This window comes from Bombina bombina, chromosome 1 (assembly GCF_027579735.1).
Source record: "Bombina bombina isolate aBomBom1 chromosome 1, aBomBom1.pri, whole genome shotgun sequence".
In the NCBI taxonomy this organism is placed as follows: domain Eukaryota; kingdom Metazoa; phylum Chordata; class Amphibia; order Anura; family Bombinatoridae; genus Bombina; species Bombina bombina.
The window spans coordinates 419,021,141-419,039,091 of NC_069499.1; the positions used below are offsets into that span (position 1 = coordinate 419,021,141).

The 17,951-nt window shown below is 42.8% G+C and overlaps 1 protein-coding gene and 1 non-coding gene across 3 annotated transcripts in view; both read right to left on the bottom strand.

The window, feature by feature from the left end:
• The window catches only part of LY75 (lymphocyte antigen 75), a 1,208,875-nt gene that overhangs the window by 1,143,985 nt on the left and 46,939 nt on the right, over positions 1-17,951 (bottom strand). The gene's annotated exons all lie outside the window — the stretch shown is intronic.
• LOC128646335 (U5 spliceosomal RNA) lies at positions 5,653-5,768 on the bottom strand. The gene has a single exon (XR_008400279.1). It is a non-coding gene; the product is annotated as a U5 spliceosomal RNA (small nuclear RNA).

A 17,951-nucleotide genomic window follows, 5' to 3' on the forward strand; every position in this document is an offset into this window, starting at 1 on the left:
TCAGGAGGCTGCTGTCCAGCAGTCTCATAGGCTAAACGTATTATGCTACGAAGCCAAAAAGAGAGAGAGGTAGCAGAAGCTTTTTGACCTCTCCTCTGTCCAGAATAAACGACAAACAGGGAAGAAGTTTGGCGAAAATCTTTAGTTGCCTGCAAGTAGAACTTGAGGGCACGAACTACATCCAGATTGTGTAGAAGACGTTCCTTCTTTGAAGAAGGATTTGGACACAAGGATGGAACAACAATCTCTTGATTGATATTCCTGTTAGTGACTACCTTAGGTAAGAACCCAGGTTTAGTACGCAGAACTACCTTGTCTGAGTGAAAAATCAGATAAGGAGAATCACAATGTAAGGCTGATAACTCAGAGACTCTTCGAGCCGAGGAAATAGCCATTAAAAACAGAACTTTCCAAGATAACAATTTTATATCAATGGAATGAAGGGGTTCAAACGGAACACCCTGTAAAACGTTAAGAACTAAGTTTAAACTCCATGGCGGAGCAACAGCTTTAAACACAGGCTTGATCCTAGCTAAAGCCTGACAAAAGGCCTGGACGTCTGGATTTTCTGACAGACGCCTGTGTAACAAGATGGACAGAGCTGAAATCTGTCCCTTTAATGAACTAGCTGATAAACCCTTTTCTAAACCTTCTTGTAGAAAGGACAATATCCTAGGGATCCTAACCTTACTCCAGGAGTAACGTTTGGATTCGCACCAGTATAGGTGTTTACGCCATATTTTATGGTAAATCTTTCTGGTAACAGGCTTCCTAGCCTGTATCAGGGTATCAATAACCGACTCAGAAAAACCACGTTTTGATAAAATCAAGCGTTCAATTTCCAAGCAGTCAGCTTCAGAGAAGTTAGATTTTGATGTTTGAATGGACCCTGTATCAGAAGGTCCTGTCTTAGAGGTAGAGACCAAGGCGGACAGGATGACATGTCCACTAGATCTGCATACCAAGTCCTGCGTGGCCATGCAGGCGCTATTAGAATCACTGATGCTCTCTCCTGTTTGATTTTGGCAATCAATCGAGGAAGCAGCGGGAAGGGTGGAAACACATAAGCCATCCCGAAGTTCCAAGGTGCTGTCAAAGCATCTATCAGAACCGCTCCCGGATCCCTGGATCTGGACCCGTAGTGAGGAAGTTTGGCGTTCTGGCGAGACGCCATGAGATCTATCTCTGGTTTGCCCCAACGTCGAAGTATTTGGGCAAAGACCTCCGGATGAAGTTCCCACTCCCCCGGATGAAAAGTCTGGCGACTCAAAAAATCCGCCTCCCAGTTCTCCACTCCCGGGATGTGGATTGCTGACAGGTGGCAAGAGTGAGACTCTGCCCAGCGAATTATCTTTGATACTTCCATCATTGCTAGGGAGCTTCTTGTCCCTCCCTGATGGTTGATGTAAGCTACAGTCGTGATGTTGTCCGACTGAAACCTGATGAACCCCCGAGTTGTTAATTGGGGCCAATCCAGAAGGGCATTGAGAACTGCTCTCAATTCCAGAATGTTTATTGGAAGGAGACTCTCCTCCTGATTCCATAGTCCCTGAGCCTTCAGAGAATTCCAGACAGCGCCCCAACCTAGTAGGCTGGCGTCTGTTGTTACAATTGTCCAGTCTGGCCTGCTGAATGGCATCCCCCTGGACAGGTGTGGCCGATAAAGCCACCATAGAAGAGAATTTCTGGTCTCTTGATTCAGATTCAGAGTAGGGGACAAATCTGAGTAATCCCCATTCCACTGACTTAGCATGCACAATTGCAGCGGTCTGAGGTGTAGGCGTGCAAAAGGTACTATGTCCATTGCCGCTACCATTAAGCCGATCACCTCCATGCATTGAGCTACTGACGGGTGTTGAATGGAATGAAGGACACGGCATGCATTTAGAAGCTTTGTTAACCTGTCTTCTGTCAGGTAAATCTTCATTTCTACAGAATCTATAAGAGTCCCCAAGAATGGAACTCTTGTGAGAGGAAAAAGAGAACTCTTCTTTTCGTTCACTTTCCATCCATGCGACCTTAGAAATGCCAGAACTAACTCTGTATGAGACTTGGCAGTTTGAAAGCTTGAAGCTTGTATTAGAATGTCGTCTAGATACGGAGCTACCGAAATCCCTCGCGGTCTTAGTACCGCCAGAAGGGCACCCAGAACCTTTGTGAAGATTCTTGGAGCCGTAGCCAATCCGAATGGAAGAGCTACAAACTGGTAGTGCCTGTCTAAGAAGGCAAACCTTAGATACCGGTGATGATCTTTGTGAATCGGTATGTGAAGGTAAGCATCTTTTAAATCCACTGTGGTCATGTACTGACCCTTTTGGATCATGGGTAAGATTGTCCGAATAGTTTCCATTTTGAACGATGGAACTCTTAGGAATTTGTTTAGAATCTTTAAATCTAAGATTGGCCTGAAAGTTCCCTCTTTTTTGGGAACCACAAACAGGTTTGAGTAGAACCCTTGTCCTTGTTCCGACCGCGGAACCGGATGGATCACTCCCATTAATAACAGATCTTGTACACAGCGTAGAAACGCTTCTTTCTTTATCTGGTTTGTTGACAACCTTGACAGAAGAAATCTCCCTCTTGGGGGAGATAATTTGAAGTCTAGAAGGTATCCCTGAGATATGATCTCTAGCGCCCAGGGATCCTGAACATCTCTTGCCCAGGCCTGGGCGAAGAGAGAAAGTCTGCCCCCCACTAGATCCGGTCCCGGATCGAGGGCTCTCGGTTCATGCTGTCTTTGGGGCAGCAGCAGGTTTCCTGGCCTGCTTGCCCTTGTTCCAGGACTGGTTAGGTTTCCAGCCTTGCCTGTAACGAGCAACAGCTCCCTCCTGTTTTGGTGCAGTGGAGGTTGATGCTGCTCCTGTTTTGAAATTCCGAAAGGGACGAAAATTAGACTGTCTAGCCTTAGCTTTGGCTTTGTCTTGAGGTAGGGCGTGGCCCTTACCTCCTGTAATGTCAGCGATAATTTCTTTCAAACCGGGCCCAAATAAAGACTGCCCCTTGAAAGGTATATTAAGTAATTTGGACTTAGAAGTAACATCAGCTGACCAGGATTTTAGCCACAGCGCCCTACGTGCCTGGATGGCGAATCCTGAGTTCTTAGCCGTAAGTTTGGTTAAATGTACTACGGCCTCCGAAATGAATGAATTAGCTAGTTTAAGGACTCTAAGCCTGTCCGTAATGTCGTCTAGCGTAGATGAACTAAGGTTCTCTTCCAGAGACTCAATCCAAAATGCTGCCGCAGCCGTAATCGGCGCGATACATGCAAGGGGTTGCAATATAAAACCTTGTTGAACAAACATTTTCTTAAGGTAACCCTCTAATTTTTTATCCATTGGATCTGAAAAAGCACAGCTATCCTCCACCGGGATAGTGGTACGCTTAGCTAAAGTAGAAACTGCTCCCTCCACCTTAGGGACCGTTTGCCATAAGTCCCGAGTGGTGGCGTCTATTGGAAACATCTTTCTAAATATTGGAGGGGGTGAGAACGGCACACCGGGTCTATCCCACTCCTTAATAACAATTTCAGTTAGTCTCTTAGGTATAGGAAAAACGTCAGTACTCGCCGGTACCGCAAAGTATTTATCCAACCTACACAATTTCTCTGGTATTGCAACGGTGTTACAATCATTGAGAGCTGCTAAAACCTCCCCTAGTAATACACGGAGGTTCTCCAATTTAAATTTAAAATTTGAAATATCTGAATCCAATCTGTTTGGATCAGAACCGTCACCCACAGAATGAAGCTCTCCGTCCTCATGCTCTGCAAGCTGTGACGCAGTATCAGACATGGCCCTAGTATTGTCAGCGCACTCTGTTCTCACCCCAGAGTGATCACGCTTGCCTCTTAGTTCTGGTAATTTAGACAAAACTTCAGTCATAACAGTAGCCATATCTTGTAATGTTATCTGTAATGGCCGCCCAGATGTACTAGGCGCCATAATATCACGCACCTCCCGGGCGGGAGATGCAGGTACTGCCGCGTGAGGCGAGTTAGTCGGCATAACTCTCCCCTCGCTGTTTGGTGAAATTTGTTCAAATTGTACAGATTGACTTTTATTTAAAGTAGCATCAATACAGTTAGTACATAAATTTCTATTGGGCTCCACCTTGGCATTGGAACAAATGACACAGATATCTTCCTCTGAGTCAGACATGTTTAACACACTAGCAATAAACTTGCAACTTGGTTATAATCTTTTTTAGCAAAAACGTACTGTGCCTCAAAGAGGTACTAAACGATTAAATGACAGTTGAAATAATGAACTGAAAAACAGTTATAGCATCAAACTTTAAAACAACACAACTTTTAGTAAAGGTTTGTTCCCATTAGTAAAATAACAATAATTAAATTTGACATAAAAAATTACAGAGCAACGTTTTTATTCACAGTCAATATAAAATTCTCACAGCTCTGCTGAGAGAATCTACCTCCCTCCAAAGAAGTTTGAAGACCCCTGAGATCTGTCAGAGATGAACCGGATCATGCAGGAAATATAAGAGTAGCTGACTGGAAATTTTTGATGCGTAGCAAAGAGCGCCAAAAACGGCCCCTCCCCCTCAAACACAGCAGTGAAGAGAAACGAAACTGTCACAATTAAAAGCAAACAACTGCCAAGTGGAAAATAATGCCCAAATATTTATTCACTCAGTACCTCAGAAATGTAAACGATTCTACATTCCAGCAAAAACGTTTAACATGATAAATACTTATTAAAAGGATTAGTGACTTTTAACAGAGTAGTTCCGGTGAAATACCATCCCCAGAATACTGAAGTGTATACATACATGTCATTATAACGGTATGGCAGGATTTTCTCATCAATTCCATTCAGAAAATAAAAACTGCTACATACCTCAATGCAGATTCATCTGCCCGCTGTCCCCTGATCTGAAGCTTTTACCTCCCTCAGATGGCCGAGAACAGCAATATGATCTTAACTACTCCGGTTAAAATCATAGTAAAAAACTCTGGTAGATTCTTCCTCAAACTCTGCCAGAGAAGTAATAACACGCTCCGGTGCTATTGTAAAATAACAAACTTTTGATTGAAGTCATAAAAACTAAGTATAATCACCATAGTCCTCTCACACATCCTATCTAGTCGTTGGGTGCAAGAGAATGACTGGGACTGACGTAGAGGGGAGGAGCTATATGCAGCTCTGCTGGGTGAATCCTCTTGCATTTCCTGTTGGGGAGGAGTTATATCCCAGAAGTAATGATGACCCGTGGACTGATCACACATAACAGAAGAAATTAACTATGGACGAGCGACAGATAAAACCGAGACATCTTAAGTAAGGGCAGCTTCAGGAAAAAACGGAGAGCCCCAGAACCATGGGAGCAGACGAGAAACAGTAGGAGGAAGAGTTACCATCATCAAGGCCTCAAAAAATACATCCAATAAGAATACCATAGAGGGGATAATAAAAAAAAAAAAAAAATTGCCTCAACCTGGTACCCCAGATGTCCAAGGAGTCATCTAAACCTCCAGTCCCTTGGGAATGGAGAACCATAGCTCCAAGGCCAACGGACCTCCGGAGCCCCCAGAATAATCTTTAGCAGGATCCGCTTCTGAAACCCCGCCAACAATCAGGAACAGGACAATGAGGACTGACGTCTAGGAATGAAAGGCCTCTTCTACAATGTTTCAGCCCTGCAAGGGGCAGAGCCTCAAAACATTTTTTGAAAACTCATGGATGTTCCTCTCCACGGAAATCTTTAGTAAAGGCGAAAGCCTTATTCGATCTGAAGAGAAACCAGAGTATAACTAACTCCTTATCCGAGTGAGCAACTCACCACCCAACCAGGACAGCCAGTTATACCGGCACCACGTGGATGATATAGACCTTAAAGACCAGAGAATAGCCCCCGATCAGGACCAGCCTGCTACATAGGGCACTCAGAACTGACCTAGGCCACAGAAAAATTGAAACCCTAAAAGGAATCGATAAAAGGAACTATAGACATAACAATGTACTAACACCTAAACATGCAACTTCCACGGAAGTGCCCAAGCGACCACAAAATCGCTAGTATCAAATTCCAGGAAGAAATGTTTCCCAACAGAAAAATTGTAACAGACACAAGCTTCTCAAAAAGAAATAAAATATCCTAACCGGATCAAAGAAAAGGAGGGCAGCACCCACAGGTGAACGCCCAAGAAGAATGGGCACACTAACAGGACCAGCCAGAGACCCCATTCTCCGAAGCTCAGAACTGGAACAAGATACCCCAAAAAGAAAGTGAATTGGAGACGACAAGGAGATTAACTTCATCCCCCGCAGGTCTAACCCAGCTTGCCATCTGGAACAGAAGACCGAGGATCCCTCAACCCATTAGGATCAGAATCCTTCAGCACCACCAAAACATGCCGCAGAAGGACACAAAGGTGCGCCAGTCTATAACGAAAAGCAAGACTTACCTCCGCCGGGCAACTGACGACCCCGAGGGTTGGGCCCCTGAAGCTTCAGAGGAAACCGCTTCCCCAGATGGCTGATCTGACCCAGACGATCCCACGCCTGACGAGCCCTGGTTAACAGAACACGGACAGTATCTCATCAACACCTCCCTCCCAGGAAGATGTAAATGCGCCAACACCATAGATATGGCAATGCGGAACCGTGCCGTAACCTGTGGAGGAAACAAGCCTTCTTCCGAAGAAGGGGTAACAGCATTAGACACACCTGCTTGCGTAGCTAAGGAAGGTTCTAGGGCACCCACCTCACGGAATGTGGGATCCCCAGGGGCGGATGGCTCGGCGGACTCTAAGTTCCCTGTTGCTGGATAAGAGAGCACTCTAAAGCGGCATTCGGGATATAACTGATGGGCATGGATTACCCGGGCAATCTCATACACTTCGCAAGAAGTAGAATCTGAATAAGAGACATCCGTCCCAAAAAAAACAGAATTTATGCTTACCTGATAAATTACTTTCTCCAACGGTGTGTCCGGTCCACGGCGTCATCCTTACTTGTGGGATATTCTCTTCCCCAACAGGAAATGGCAAAGAGTCCCAGCAAAGCTGGCCATATAGTCCCTCCTAGGCTCCGCCCACCCCAGTCATTCGACCGACGGACAGGAGGAAATATATATAGGAGAAACCATATGGTACCGTGGTGACTGTAGTTAGAGAAAAAAAAATCATCAGACCTGATTAAAAAACCAGGGCGGGCCGTGGACCGGACACACCGTTGGAGAAAGTCATTTATCAGGTAAGCATAAATTCTGTTTTCTCCAACATTGGTGTGTTCGGTCCACGGCGTCATCCTTACTTGTGGGAACCAATACCAAAGCTTTAGGACACGGATGAAGGGAGGGAGCAAATCAGGTTACCTAAACGGAAGGCACCACAGCTTGCAAAACCTTTCTCCCAAAAATAGCCTCCGAAGAAGCAAAAGTATCAAATTTGTAAAATTTAGCAAAAGTGTGCAGTGAAGACCAAGTCGCTGCCTTACATATCTGGTCAACAGAAGCCTCGTTCTTGAAGGCCCATGTGGAAGCCACAGCTCTAGTGGAGTGAGCTGTAATTCTTTCAGGAGGCTGCCGTCCGGCAGTCTCGTAAGCCAATCGGATAATGCTTTTAAGCCAAAAGGAAAGAGAGGTAGAAGTCGCTTTTTGACCTCTCCTTTTACCAGAATAAACGACGAACAAGGAGGATGTTTGTCTGAAATCTTTAGTAGCCTCTAAATAGAACTTTAGAGCACGGACAACGTCCAAATTGTGTAACAAACGTTCCTTCTTTGAAACTGGATTCGGACACAAAGAAGGTACAACTATCTCCTGGTTAATATTTTTGTTAGAAACAACTTTAGGAAGAAACCAGGCTTAGTACGCAAAACCACCTTATCTGCATGGAACACCAGATAGGGCGGAGAACACTGCAGAGCAGATAACTCTGAAACTCTTCTAGCAGAAGAAATTGCAACCAAAAACAAAACTTTCCAAGATAGTAACTTAATATCTATGGAATGTAAAGGTTCAAACGGAACCCCTTGAAGAACTGAAAGAACTAGATTTAGACTCCAGGGAGGAGTCAAAGGTCTGTAAACAGGCTTAATCCGAACCAAAGCCTGAACAAATCCTTGAACATCTGGCACAGCTGCCAGTCTTTTGTGTAGTAAGACAGATAAAGCAGAGATCTGTCCCTTTAGAGAACTTGCAGATAATCCTTTCTCCAAACCTTCTTGCAGAAAGGAGAGAATCTTAGGAATTTTTATCTTATTCCATGGAAATCCTTTGGATTCACACCAACAGATATATTTTTTCCATATCTTATGGTAAATTTTTCTAGTTACAGGTTTTCTGGCCTGAACCAGAGTATCTATAACAGAATCTGAAAACCCACGCTTTGATAAAATCAAGCGTTCAATCTCCAAGCCGTCAGTTGGAGGGAGACCAGATTTGGATGTTCGAATGGACCCTGAACAAGAAGGTCCTGTCTCAAAGGTAGCTTCCATGGTGGAGCCGATGACATATTCACCAGGTCTGCATACCAAGTCCTGCGTGGCCACGCAGGAGCTATCAAGATCACCAAGGCCCTCTCCTGATTGATCCTGGCTACTAGCCTGGGAATGAGAGGAAACGGTGGGAATACATAACCTAGGTTGAAGGTCCAAGGTGCTACTAGTGCATCTACTAGAGTCGCCATGGGATCCCTGGATCTGGACCCGTAGCAAGGGACCTTGAAGTTCTGACGAGACGCCATCAGATCCATGTCTGGAATGCCCCATAATTGAATTATTTGGGCAAAGATTTCCGGATGGAGTTCCCACTCCCCCGGATGGAATGTCTGACGACTCAGAAAATCCGCTTCCCAATTTTCCACTCCTGGGATGTGGATCGCAGACAAGTGGCAGGAGTGATCCTCCGCCCATTGAATTATTTTGGTCACTTCTTTCATCGCCAGGGAACTCTTTGTCCCCCCCTGATGATTGATATATGCAACAGTCGTCATGTTGTCTGATTGAAACCTTATGAATTTGGCCTTTGCTAGTTGAGGCCAAGCTCTGAGAGCATTGAATATCGCTCTCAGTTCCAGAATGTTTATCGGGAGAAGAGACTCTTCCCGAGACCATAGTCCCTGAGCTTTCAGGGATTCCCAGACCGCGCCCCAGCCCACCAGACTGGCGTCGGTCGTGACAATGACCCACTCTGGTCTGCGGAAGCTCATTCCCTGGGATAGATTGTCCAGGGTCAGCCACCAACGGAGTGAATCTCTGGTCTTTTGATCTACTTGAATCATTGGAGACAAGTCTGTATAATCCCCATTCCACTGTTTGAGCATGCACAGTTGTAATGGTCTTAGATGAATTCGTGCAAAAGGAACTATGTCCATTGTTGCAACCATCAATCCTACTACTTCCATGCACTGCGCTATGGAAGGACGAGGAACAGAATGAAGCATTTGACAAGAGCTTAGAAGTTTTGATTTTCTGACCTCTGTCAGAAAAATCCTCATTTCTAAGGAATCTATTATTGTTCCCAAGAAGGGAACTCTTGTTGACGGGGACAGAGAACTTTTTTCTTTGTTCACCTTCCATCCGTGAGATCTGAGAAAGGCTAGAACGATCTCCGTATGAGCCTTTGCTTTTGACAGAGACGACGCTTGTATTAGAATGTCGTCCAAGTAAGGTACTACTGCAATGCCCCTTGGTCTTAGAACCGCTAGAAGGGACCCTAGCACCTTTGTGAAAATACTTGGAGCAGTGGCCAACCCGAATGGGAGGGCCACAAACTGGTAATGCTTGTCCAGAAAAGCGAACCTTAGGAACTGATGATGTTCCTTGTGGATAGGAATGTGTAGGTACGCATCCTTTAGATCCACGGTAGTCATAAATTGACTTTCCTGGATGGTGGGTAGAATCGTTCGAATAGTTTCCATTTTGAACGATGGTACCCTGAGAAATTTGTTTAGGATCTTCAAATCCAAAATTGGTCTGAACGTTCCCTCCTTTTTGGGAACTACGAACAGATTGGAATAAAATCCCATTCCTTGTTCCTTTATTGGAACTGGGTGTATCACTCCCATTTTTAACAGGTCTTCTACACAATGTAAGAATGCCTGTCTCTTTATTTGGTTTGAGGATAAGTGAGACCTGTGGAACCTTCCCCTTGGGGGTAGTTCCTTGAATTCCAGGAGATAACCTTGAGAAACTATTTCTAGCGCCCAAAGATCCTGAACGTCTCTTGCCCAAGCCTGAGCAAAGAGAGAGAGTCTGCCCCCACTAGATCCGGTCCCGGATCGGGGGCTACTCCTTCATGCTGTTTTGTTAGCAGTGGCAGGCTTCTTGGCCTGCTTACCCTTGTTCCAGCCTTGCATTGGTTTCCAGGCTGGTTTGGGTTGTGAGGTATTACCCTCTTGCTTAGAGGATGCAGAATTAGAGGCTGGTCCGTTTCTGCGAAAAGGACGAAAATTAGGCTTATTTTTAGCCTTAAAAGACCTATCCTGTGGAAGGGCGTGGCCCTTTCCCCCAGTGATGTCTGAAATAATCTCTTTCAATTCTGGTCCAAATAAAGTTTTACCCTTGAAAGGGATGTTAAGCAATTTTGTCTTGGATGACACATCCGCTGACCAAGACTTTAGCCAAAGCGCTCTGCGCGCCACGATTGCAAACCCTGAATTTTTCGCCGCTAGTCTAGCTAATTGCAAAGCGGCATCTAAAATAAAAGAGAGTTAGCCAATTTAAGTGCGTTAACTCTGTCCATAACCTCCTCATATGGAGTTTCTCTACTGAGCGACTTTTCTAGTTCCTCGAACCAGAACCACGCTGCCGTAGTGACAGGAACAATGCATGAAATTGGTTGTAGAAGGTAGCCTTGCTGTACAAAAATCTTTTTAAGCAAACCTTCTAATTTTTTATCCATGGGATCTTTGAAAGCACAACTATCTTCAATAGGAATAGAAGTGCGTTTGTTTAGAGTAGAAAGCGTCGGGGGGGCACCGGAACCTCTAGGAACTTGTCCATCTTGCATAATTTCTCTGGAATGACCAAGTTGTCACAATCATCCAGAGTAGATAACACCTCCTTAAGCAGTGCGCGGAGATGTTCTTATTTAAATTTAAATGTCACAACATCAGGTTCAGCTTGATGAGAAATTTTCCTGAATCTGAGATTTCTCCATCAGACAAAACCTCCCTCATTGCCCCTTCAGATTGGTGTGAGGGTATGACAGAACAATTATCATCAGCGCCCTCTTGCTCTTCAGTGTTTAAAACAGAGCAACGCGCTTTCTCTGATAAGTAGGCATTTTGGATAAAAGATTTGCTATGGAGTTATCAATTACAGCCGTTAATTGTTGCATGGTAATAAGTATTGGCGCACTAGATGTACTAGGGGCCTCCTGCGTGGGCAAAACTGGTGTAGACACAGTAGGAGATGATGTAGTATTATGTTTACTCCCCTCATCTGAGGAATCATCTTGGGCAATATCATTATCTGTGGCAGTACTGTCCTTACTTTGTTTGGACGCTATGGCACAATTATCACATAAATTTAAATGGGGAGACACATTGGCTTTCATACATATAGAACATAGCTTATCTGAAGGTACAGACATGTTAAACAGGCTTAAATTGGTCAACAAAGCACAAAAAACGTTTTAAAATAAAACCGTTACTGTCTCTTTAAATTTCAAACAGAAAACACTTTATTACTGAATATGTGAAAAAGTATGAAGGAATTGTTCAAAAATTACCAAAATTTCACCACAGTGTCTTAAAGCATTAAAAGTATTGCACACGGTGGGGGCGGAGCCAGCAAGGGAACTGATCAGACGCTGAAAATTTAGCTCCTAAAACAATTAGGCTAAACAGCCCTTTTTTGAGCCATATAACTTATTGAAACGTCCTATTTTCTCTCAAGTATGCCTTTAGGTATCCTGTTCACCTGTACCTTTACCAATAATGCCCTAATTTAGTGAGGCTACAAATACTTTACTGGTCTGATATCCACCGGAGGAACTGCAACCACGTACGCAAATTCATGAGAAGCTTCTTGGGCACTCTGGAACCTAGGTGCATAGTTTATCACCTTGACATTTGTCTCTACAGCCTCCGGTTGTGAGTAGTGTGCTCCAGAGGCACCTTAAGCTATCCCACTGTGACAGCCTGACTGGGAAAGATCGGGAGATAAGCCCGCGAACAGCCGCCATCTTTGATGGCAGATAGGAAATTTCTGTGAACAACGCAGTGAGGACCGATTGACTGTTAGCACGGCTGGAGCTATAATTGAAATGATCCGCATCGGCAGATTATAGCAAGACACCTCTGTTGGGCTGGGGTTATAAAGTAAATATGGCACCTTACGTTCCAGATCCTAAACATGAAGGCAGCTACCTATTTGCTGAGAGATCTGTGCAACCGCCTTGATGCCCAGCATGAGGACCTCGTGGAGACCTTGAGGGCAGCTGTTGGTTCTCCGGTGGCAGTATATGTGCATACCTTTTCTGTTTATGGTCCCGACATACTGCCTGCTGGAGATCCTGCCGTGAGACCCCAGTATGGACCCCAAGCTGAATGCCATGCTCCTGGGACTCTACATTCTCAGCAGATGAAAACTACGCTAGAAGATGCGGTGAGTCTCCAGTCTGGTCACAGCGCTGTCATACCGGGGTCGGGAGACAACATGCGCAAATATACGGGTCTGGAGATACATAACGCTAATGAGTTGAACAAGGAGCTGGAGTTACAGTCTGCCATGCACCCAGTGAAGAGACTATCAAAACGAACATGGTGCTTTTCTTACTACAACAGCTCCTCCACTAAACTGTTGGTATTGGGATCTAGCACTTCTTGCCATAACTTCTCATTTGCAAAACTGCGGAATACAATCCGCAAGCCGAAGTCACAAGGCCTTTGCAATAAATGCGGTATAGGATGAATTGGGAAATCTGATTGTTCTGTTTCCCTCATATACAGGACTCTTAAAGACTGATTTGTGTTTAAAGTTTTCTACTCCAAGCCTTTATTCTATGCTCCCAACAACCAGCACACATTGATAACAAGTGAACCCCCCCTGTCACATTGTTTAATTTGTTGAATCCACTATAAGACAGTTAGCATTTCCTACACGCATTAGATTATTACTTTATAAAGTTCAATTACTTAGTGGAATGGTCCTCCTGATAGCTAGTATGTATAGACTTAAATGTAAATAAGTGTTCTGGGATATTGAGACCTTGATATGTTTTATACTTCATAGTACAGCTTTAGGTATTATTTTCTAAATGACACTGGCTATTAAGCCCTTTACATAGCACTTGACTTTATTCAAAAAAAGTTGTATATTTTAGCTTTTAAGCTTGTCCTTTCCTCATGTTTAAACTCCTAGCATAGAAATGCCTTGTCTGTGATATCTCTGCGCTGCATGTGGTTTGTATTTGTATATAAATGTGCACTCATTAGCAGAGGGAATAGTCCCATGCCATACCTCACACTTATTTTAGCATATCATGATCAATATCTGCATGGACCTATAAGTCTGAAGCTCACCTATGCAGAGTGTAACCTAGCTCATGTAAATAGTGGCACTAGGTTCTGTTGGAATTTGTTGAATTCTTAACCTTTGCCCACTACCCAGATTAAAACTGTAAATAGGGTTGCTTGCACTACTAATCCTAAATTATGCTCTCATTTTAGTTAATTTGTGCCAGATTCGCTATGCACTTGTCCCATTCCATCTGCATAAAGTCTCCTATAATGAAACTAATTATTAGCTCTTAGCATATTTAAAGGCAGAGATAAGTTTATATCGTCATATTTGGATATATTTAGCTTGTTGTTCTCTCATGTCTACACTCCTAGTATAGAAATGCCTTGTTTGTGATGTCTATGTGATACCTGTGGTTTGTTTATGTATATAAGTGTGCACTCATCAGCAGAGGGAATAGTTACATGCCATACCTTACACCTATATTAGCATATCATGATCAATACCAACATGGACCTATTAGTCTTAAGCTTACCTATGTGGAGTGTAACCTAGCTCTTGTAAATAGTGGCACTATGTCCTGTTGGAATCTATTAAATTCTTAACCTTTGTCCACTATCCAGATTAAAATTATAAATAGGGTTACTTACACTACTTCATAGGAGTCCTAAGTTATGCTCTCATCTTAGCTAATTTAGATCAGATTAGATATGCACTTGTCCCATTCCATTTGCATAAAGTCTCCTATAGCGAAACTAAATACTAGCTCTTCGCATATTTAAAGGCAGAGATATGTTTATGTTGTCATATCTGGATGTATTCATAGCCCATAACAACAACTCAGACGCAGACATATACCTCATTTAATTGTTTATTACATCTCATTTTATTTATGCTTAATTAACGGGTCTCAGTGGTACGATATTATATCACTTTTATGCTTGAGGCCTTGAACTGTTTAGAAAATAGTGTAGCAGAGCATTGTTGTATATGTGTCAAGTCCTTTTTCTCAACTAGTTGACTTTTCTGAGTGAATCTCACCAGTCTCATAATAATAGACCTAACATATCACTCACTTTGTGCGATTACAACCAATTCTATTAAGGTCTAACTCAGAGTAGTTTGTGCATAGTGCTATCTTGCTACATTTAGTACTATTATCTACTACTGTTAAAGACATCCTATAAATTGCCTTACCTCCTTGCAAGTTATGTTATGTACTACATATATAATGAGTTTCTTGAATGTTCAAATGTACCTCATTGTTACCAAACTGTTTATTATCTTCTCATATGTTATATTGAAATATATGTTTTCTATCATGCTCCACCTCTGCTAGTGGGCAAGTTGGATACGCAGTGTTCGGATAAGCTCATATATCACCTATTTTGTTGTTCTTTGGATCAGTCCTGAATGCTTATGTGAGTTGACATTATTGTAACATGTATGCATCTCTTTATAGTTTATGCTTGTAATGCTTAGGTCTCACTGAATGGCTCTGCAGACCCCTATTTAGTTACTCCATTTTGCGTGAAGAACTTACTCTACCCCACATTCTACCCCTAAGTTGACTAACCTACCCAAACATATACCATTTGGCTTCTTAGTAGCCCAGCTACCAGACCTATGGTTTCTACGATTGGGCACTTATGAGTCCACACCAGACGCCATATTCTGCTTACATTTATATATGGCTCCGTCCCCCCACCCCTTTCCCTATGCGTATAGCGGTGCTTACCCGCTGAATATCCCCCACCCCCCTATATATCTCGGCCCAAAAGTGGCTGATATTTATGCTAACCCTCCACAGGCTGATATTTTGGTTTTAGGTAAAACATCATTAGAAAGTGGAGCTCATACGCTGATAATATAATATAAAATGAAGTTCTATTTCATCTCGCCTAAGATACTGTCTATCTTCAAAACCAGATTCGAAATGTACCTTCTCTTGATATGTGAGCATATTGCTTCCTCAACAATGCCTATGTATAGACAATGTATAAATCTATTTGTTGTAACTTTGGCCTTAGGGCGAGTTCTTGTTGTGATGATATATGTCTTAACTTCAATAAAAAAATAAAAGGAAAAAAAAAAAAAAAAAAAAAAGTATTGCACACCAAATTTCAGAGCTTTAACCCTTAAAATAACGGAACCGGAGCCGTTTTAAAATTTAACCCCTATACAGTCCCAGCTATAGTCTTTGCTGAGACCCAACCAAGCCCAGAGGGGAATACGATACCAAATGACGCCTTCTAGAAGCTTTTTTAGTGATTCTTAGATCCTCACACATGCATCTGCATGCCCTGCTCTCCAAAAACAACTGCGCAGTAATGGCGCGAAAATGAGGCTCAGTCTATAACTAGAAAGGCCCCCTGACTGAAAAAGGTGTCCAACACAGTGCCTGCCGTTTTATAAACGTTCCCCAAGATTATAAATGCCAATTGATAGCCTAAATCTGAATAATATGCCCAAATAAAGCAATCGATTTAGCCCATAAAAATGTCTACCAGTTTTTTAGCCCTTATTAAGCCCTTTATTCTGTATGTTTGACTAAGAAAATGGCTTACTGGTCCCCATGAGGGGAAATGACAGCCTTCCAGCATTACACAGTCTTGTTAGAAATATGGCTAGTCATACCTTAAGCAGAAAAGTCTGCTAACTGTTTCCCCCAACTGAAGTTACTTCATCTCAACAGTCCTATGTGGAAACAGCAATCGATTTTAGTTACTGTATGCTAAAATCATCTTCCTCTTACAAACAGAAATCTTCATCCTTTTCTGTTTCAGAGTAAATAGTACATACCAGCACTATTTTAAAATAACAAACACTTGATAGAAGAATAAAAACTACATTAAAACACCAAAAAACTCTTAACCACCCCCGTGGAGATGTGGCCTGTGCAACGGCAAAGAGAATGACTGGGGTGGGTGGAGCCTAGGAGGGACTATATGGCCAGCTTTGCTGGGACTCTTTGCCATTTCCTGTTGGGGAAGAGAATATCCCACAAGTAAGGATGACGCCGTGGACCGGACACACCAATGTTGGAGAAATCAGAATCCTCCATAACTTGGATAGAAATTATGGATAGAATAAAAAAATAAAAAAACGGCACCTTACACCCCCAATGGCTGGGGTACTCACCACATCCTGAGACCCAGACAACTAGCGAAACAGACTCACTCCATCGCCACGCGGTCAGTAATACGGAAATGGAGTGCAGAACGTGACCACGCCTAGTCACAAGGTACATCGTGCAGGCAAGGGAAAAGAGCACCAAGGTCACAATGACCGCGCAGCCTGACAAAAAAAGGCCGTTATGTTCCAATATAGCCACGAGTCCAAGTGTCACTACACATTAGCAGACAGAATCACATAATAAACATGATTAAAGTCCCCCCTGTTCAATAACCCCCTTCAGGAGATATTAAACCTTGATTCCATAAAGATAAAGAAGTACCACTGAGACCCTGACTTCTTCGTTTACATTACATTCACACATCAAAGTAAAATGAAACGATCTTACCAGAATCTATGCTGTGGAACAGGAACACGGACGGCCCTTCAAGTGTGAAAGATAGTAGCCTCACTTCTGACATGGACTTGCTTGAAGAAAGCAGGCAGCGAAACTTGTCAACGTTGATTGCTAGGGAGCTGTTAACATGAGTCAGGATGGTTTCGCAGAAAGACTCTCCAGACTAACTTTCATCCATGCTCTTACTGAGAGGCTGAAAGGATTACTTAAAACTCCAGTCCCATTTCAAAGAGTACTACCCTCCATAAGAGACTATCTTTCATCTTCCGACACTTCTCTGCCAACCTCCTGTGACAAAAGGCAAAGAATGACTGGGGGATGAGGGAAGTGGGGAAGGTATTTAAGCCTTTGGCTGGGGTGTCTTTGCCTCCTCCTGGTGGCCAGGTTCTGAATTCCCAAACGTAATGAATGCAGCTGTAGACTCTCCCGTTTAAAAATGAAATTACATGCATTAATTTGTTAGATGTAAAATTACATGCTCTATCGACCCTGCCCTATTGTGTGTTTAACCTCCTGCCAAGGGGTTAAATACACAGTAGAAGTGCCACTAAGGACCTGCAGATTAGTGCATGCTTTGTGATACAACACTGTTTTAACCATGATTGTTAAGTTAGGGTTATTAGCAGTGAGATAAATTTCAATACAGCTACAAAACATTTTCATAATACAAACCAATAGTTTTCCAAAGAAAAAATTACAAACTAATCTGTTAGATCATATATTTTAAACACTAGCAACCCTTTAATAATAGCATAATGCTTTTATATATATATATATATATATATATATATATATATATATTTTTTTTTATATTTATTTTTTTACACACACACACACAGACATACATACATACAGTACTTAGGCCACCAATAGATTTGTTCTTTTAGCAAAGTTTTAATGACCATCCATATTTATGTTTAGTTCTCTTTATTAAGATACAAATAGAAAATACAGGAAATATGTACACAAAATAAAACAAATTCAGAACA